A 6,430-nucleotide genomic window follows, 5' to 3' on the forward strand; every position below is an offset into this window, starting at 1 on the left:
TCAGGATCTTCCCAACACGAGGTGCTTGCCAAACGATAAAATGAAAAAGGGAAAGGTGAAGATCACCTTGACTCTTGCATAAAAGTAAAAGACATAAAGTAAAAGATAGTCCCTTCGCAGAGGGAAGCAGAGGTTGTCATGCGCTTTTAGGGTTGGATGCACAAAATCTTAATGCGAATGAACGTCACTTTATATTGCGACTTGTATATGGACCTTTATTATGCAGTCCGTCACTTTTATTGCTTCCATAACAAGATCGTATAAAGCTATTTCCTTCACACCAAAAGATCATACATATTTAGAGAGCAATTTTTATTGCTTGCACCGATGACAACTTACTTGAAGGATCTTACTCAATCCATAGGTAGGTATGGTGGACTCTCATGGCAAAACTGGGTTTAAGGATATTTGGAAGCACACGTAGTATCTCTACTTGGTGCAAGGAATTTTGGCTAGCATGAGGGGGAAAGGCAAGCTCAACATGTTTGAATGATCCATGACAATATACTTTAACTGAGATGTCGGAAAACATAACCCATTATGTTGTCTTCCTTGTCCAACATCAACTCTTTAGCATGTCATACTAAATGAGTGCTCCCAATTATAAAAGATGTCTAGGATAGTATATTTATATGTGAAATCTCTCTTCCTTCAATATTCTTTCATGAATTGTTCAAATGACCAATACAATGCTTGCTAACCTTCAATAAATTTACAACCTATACTTTTTAGATGTGAAGTCATAACTCTCCACGAGATAAGCAAATGAGACATATATAATTTCAGATTTATGACAATCAACTCATTCAACAATTTACTCATAGGTTATAAGTGAAGCACACGAGTAAATGACAAACTACTCCAACAAGATATAAGTGAAGAACAATGAGTAGCTAAATCATTATGTAACTATGTGAAGACTCTCTCTCTCAATAAAGAATTTCAGATCTTAAGTACTTTATTCAAACAGCAAGCAAAGCAAAATAAAATGACATTGCAAGGATAGCACAACTCATGTGAAGAAGCAAAAACTTAGGCTCAACCGATACTAACCGATAATTGTTGAAGAAGAAAGGTGGGATGCCTACCGGGGCATCCCCGAGCTTAGATGCTTGAGACTTCTTGGAATATTATCTTGGGGTGCCTTGGGCATCCCCAAGCTTGAACTTTTGTGTCTCCTTAATTCCTCTCATATCATGGTTTCTCTTTTTATCAAAAGCTTCATTCACAACAAACTCAACAAGAACTCGTGAGATAGGTTAGTATAAACCAATGCAAAACCTTATCATCCTCTACTGTAGCAAATCACTAAAATACTTATTCAACATTGCATACTGAATGCCTTTGCATATTCAATACTCCTATCCTCAAATAGAATCATTAAACAAGCAAACATATGCAAACAATGCAAACATAACATCAATCTGTCAAAACAGTACAATCTGTAAATAATGCAAGATTCATCATACTTCCCTAACTCCAAAAAATATGAAATAAAATTCCCACTGTAGTAAATTTATCAGAGCTCATTATGCAAAATGTTTCAACATTATATCTTGCTCTGACTTTTCTAGGGAATTTTTGCAACAGCGGTAAACTTTCTGTTTTCAAACAGCAACATGTATACTAGCAAAATAAGCATGGTAAAGGCTATCCTTGACATTTTTATTGAAAATAAAGATGCAAAACATAGTCTAAATAACAGCAAGAAAATACTAACAAAATAAAATTACTCTCCAAGCAAAACACATATCATGTGGTGAATAAAAATATAGCTCCAAGTAAAGTTACCGATGAACGAAGACGAAAGAGGGGATGCCTTCCGGGGCATCCCCAAGCTTAGGCTTTTGGCTATTCTTGAATATCTTGGGGTGCCATGGGAATCCCCAAGCTTAGGCTCTTGCCACTCCTTATTCCATAGTCCATCGAATCTTTACCCAAAACTTGAAAACTTCACAACACAAAACTCAACAGAAAACTCGTAAGCTCCGTTAGAAAATAAAACAACCACTTATGTACTGTAATGAACTCATTATAAATTCATAATGGTGTAATATCTACTGTATTCCAACTTCTCTATGGTTCATACCGTCTGATACTGTCGGTGTTCTGGGAACGGGGGTCCCCAGACTTGCCTGCCTGTGGCCTGCGGCGTGGCTCAAAGGGGGCCTAGCACGGCCCATCTTCATCAACACAAGCTCAAGACCCTCACGAGGGGCCAAGCCTCGCGGGGCGGACGACAAGGAGCTTCCTCAGGCACGGCCTCGTCAGGATGGCTCACGAGGAGGCGGAGAGTTCAAGGCGAGGTACCTCGCAAGGTGCCCATGACGCAAGCCATGACGACCAAGGGCGCCAGCCCGCGAAGTGTCCTTCTTTCCTCTTTGGTGCAAGGGGAGCAAGAACAGGCGAGAGCATCAAGCAAAGGCATCCATTTCGGTGCAACAAGACCAAGACCAGTCCAATGGCAGGATGGAGGTCACCGTGGAGCCCAAGTCGGCGTCACCACCAGAGCCTTTGACATGCGAGGACCAACTTTAGTCAGGATAAGTGTACTAGATGTTCCCCTTCAAAATGGCCAATTGTTGGCGCCCTTCCCGCTCAATATTTGGGAAGAGGCCCATGGCCTTTGCCTATAAATAGGACTAGCCACCCACATGGTAGAGGCATCTAGATAGGAATCTGGAGATAAGATAGGCATCTAGAATCAACCCCTCCAAAGGGACAACGCCACTACAAGAACAGACCCTCGCGAGGCTGTTCTTCCTTGTATTGTTCATCATCAGCCCAAGAGGCAATCCACCACACCACACACTGGAGTAGGGTATTACACCACAATGGTGGCCTGAACCAGTATAAACCCTGTGTCTCTTGCGTTGTGCTTCTCATAGTTTAGATCTTTGCGATTCGGCGAGGAACAGGTAGGTAGAAGGCGAAACCTCCACACGCACCATAGTGTTCGAACCTCAAGGGTCCGCCGGAACCTTAAATCCGACATTTGGCGCACCAGGTAGGGGTGCTCCGGAATTTGTCTTCCGTCGCCCTGTTCTTTTCCGACCGTCGCGTCCATGTCTGACGCACGCCGGGTTCGCGCCGAGCGCCGAGCCGCCCTCGCTTCCCGCGTCGCCTAGACGGCTCCCGTCGGCGGGCGCCCCCGTCGTTCCCCGTCCCCTGCCGTTAACGCCGCCACCGGCCCGGCAGGGAACAAGCAGCAAGCATCATCCCAGCACCCGTCCATGAGGCGAGACGACCGCACCGCTATGCCCTCGCTCACCCCCGCTGGTTCTTCGTCCCGCGCGCCCCGCGCGGCCATGGAGGCTCGAGCCGTGCTCATCACGGCAAACGAGCTCCTGCGCTACCGCCCAATCGACGACGTCTATGAAGAATGGCTCGACCGAGTCGCCGAACTCGTCCACGCCACTGGGGGCTCTCCCGCGCCATCTTTCTCGCTGCACCGCGCCCCGCCATGCGCGGGCAATGAAGCTCCTGGGGCACCTCAGCTGCCTCCCCCTCAAGAAGGCGCCCTGGCTCCAAGGCGCGTGGCCCCTGGGTGGAACCCGCCCCGTCAGGAACCAGCGCGGCAGGAGCAGAGCTGCCAAGAGGTCCCTCGCTCTCGAGAAGCTGCCCAAGTGCTCCCTGCTCCGGCTCGTCCTGACCACGCTCCTGCTCCAGCACGTCAAGACCCCGTGCTGCACCCAGCTGCGGCGCACGGGGACCCGTAGGACCGAGCCCTTCGTCCTACAAGGCGTCATGTGGCCACAGCGGGCTGCCGCGCCTTCACCACCGAGCTACGCACCGTCGCGTGGCCCGGTAAGTTCAAGCCAGACCTGCCTCCTCGCTACGACGGCACGACTGACCCTGCAGAGTTCCTCTAGCTCTACGAGCTGGGCATCGAGGCTGCCAACGGAGACAAGAAGGTCATGGCAAACTGGTTTCCCATGGCTCTCAAGGACGGGGCCCGCACCTGGCTTCTGAACCTGGCCCCAGGCACGATCTCCTCCTGGGACGAGATGCGCACCTGCTTCATCGCTAACTTCTAGGGTACCCGCGACCGGCCACCCGCCGTGAGCGACATGCGCCGCATCAAGCAGCAACCAGGGGAAACCCTGTAGAAGTACATCCAGCGCTTCAAAAACGCGTGCCTCAAGATTCCCAAGGTGACCGAGGAGGCCATCATCTCAGCCTTCTCTGACGGCGTGCGTGACGTCAAAATGAAGGAGGAGCTTGCATTGCATGAAGATCTGCGCACTTCCTTGGAGCTGTTCAACCTGGCGACCAAGTGCGCCAGGGCTGAGGAAGGGCGTCTCTCCCTCCTCGAGTTGCCTGCCGCAGACACTGAAGAGAAGAAGCCCTAGGCCAAGGACGTGAAGCGCAAAGGGGCTGCCGTGCTTGCGGCAGAACCAGACACCAAGCGGGGCAGAGATCAGCCCGAATCCTCCAAGGGCAGTCGGTACTGCGTGTACCATGACCACCACACCCATAACACCAATGAATGCCAAGAGCTCCGGGCCGTGTGTGAAGGACGGACTGGTCGGCATCCCGACCGCAGCAACCGGGGCTACGGACGAGGAGGAGGAAGGAACACAGGGCGCTGGGACAACTGCGACCCACGTCAAGGGTGGCGCGACCAACCTCACGAGGATCACTGGCAGGACCCGCGTCACGAGGGAGGCTGGAGAGATCAGCCTCGCGAGGATCGCCCGCAAGGTAACGCAGGCCTCCCTCCGCTACCGCCGCAGTCAAGGAGAAATGAGGACCGTCATCAGGACGAAGGGGCTGGGGGCTTCCAGGAACCATGTGCGATCGCCTACATCCTAGGCGGAGCTCAAACCCGAGCCTCTCAGCGCATCTTCAAGCAGTTCACCCGCGAAGTGAATGCAGTCCTCCCCAAGCTGGAGGCCACGCACCCTCTCAGGTGGTCGGTGTGTGCCATCACGTTCAGCTCAGCGGATTAGCTCAAGTGCGCGGCCACAGCCGGAGTCCTCCCGATGCTTTGTTCCCCAATCATCAGCAACGTGCTAGTCACCAGGACCCTCATCGATGGCGGAGCAGGGCTCAACGTCCTGTCCATGGAAACATTCAACAATCTCCAAGTACCCTACAGTCAGCTTCAGCCAACCAAGCCTTTCTCCGGAGTCACTGACGGCTCCACGGTCCCGATTGGGCAGGTCCGCCTCCCTGTCACCTTTGGGGCATGCGACAACTACCGCACCGAGCTCATCGACTTCGACGTCGCCCAAATTTGCCTGTCGTACAACGCCATCCTCGGGTACCCAGCGTTGGCCAAGTTCATGGCCGTAACCCACCACGGCTACAACGTCCTCAAGATGCCAGGAAGTGGTGGAGTCATCACGGTGCCCTGCGAAGAGAGAGACGCAGTTTGCTCCCTGGAGAGAGCCTTTTAGGCTGCATCACTGGAAGACCCGGATCGCGGAGGTAGGAGGCTTCCCGAGGCCGCCCCCAAGAAGAAGAAGACATTGGCCGACCTGACCCCTCAGGAGGCAGGTCCCTCAGGACCCGCGCCTGCTCAGGGGGAACCTCCTTCCATCGCATAGGGAAGTGCGCCCGGCGCCCTCCTCAGACAGGGCTCGGGGGCTCTCCCCTGGAGGGCCGTCGACCTCGCCAAGGTCACGAGGGAGGCGCTTGGGCACCACGTGGAGGCGTGTTTCGAAGCACGTTTCCATTAAGAAGGAGCAAGGCAAGGAGGGCCAAACCCTCAGGAGTTCGTCAGCAAGGCCATTCAGGAGCTACAGGAGTCAAGGGTCATGAGAGGCAGCCGCCGCTTACCCGCTGTGGCCCCCCATCCAGGTGAGGATGGTGGGCTACGCGTCTGCATCGACATACCAGGGCTCAACCAAGCCGTGTCTCAGGAGCGCCTCTGGCCTTCGCGAGTGGGACGCTGCGAGGGTCCACCTCACAGCTACGTTCGCATGCCTCATGGCTCGCCGAACGTAGCTGCTGCGTACCAGCGCATCATGAGGGCCGTCCTGGAGGCTCAAGAGGGCAGGCGTTCCGCAGCCCTGGTGGAGATGGAGACGGTCCGCGAGGAGCCACCAGCGCCTCCGGAGCCTCCCGAGACCCCAGGGACTGGGGGCTCGTGAGGATATTCTCCCGCAGACCACCGAGTCTGCTGCACCAAGACCCCTTCGTCTTCAGTGTCATCAGGTGACATCTTTCTAGTTTCATTTCCAGCTGGGAGCGCCCTCAGGGCTGCATTATTCCCAGGCCGCGTGGGTCCATCCCTGTGGCGTGTATCTCTTTTATTTCATGTTCTTAGCTTACCTTGCTGGGGGCGCCCCTCGGGCTGCATTATCCCCAAGCCGCTCGGGTCAGACCCAGTGGCATGTACCCCTCTTGCATTTATCTTAGGGCCATGTTTTCGACCCGTCATGCTTGTTGTTTGGTGCCTGTTCATGGTACCTTTTCTTCTTGG

The sequence above is a fragment of the Triticum dicoccoides genome, chromosome 5B (assembly GCF_002162155.2).
Source record: "Triticum dicoccoides isolate Atlit2015 ecotype Zavitan chromosome 5B, WEW_v2.0, whole genome shotgun sequence".
NCBI classification, from domain to species: Eukaryota; Viridiplantae; Streptophyta; class Magnoliopsida; order Poales; family Poaceae; genus Triticum; species Triticum dicoccoides.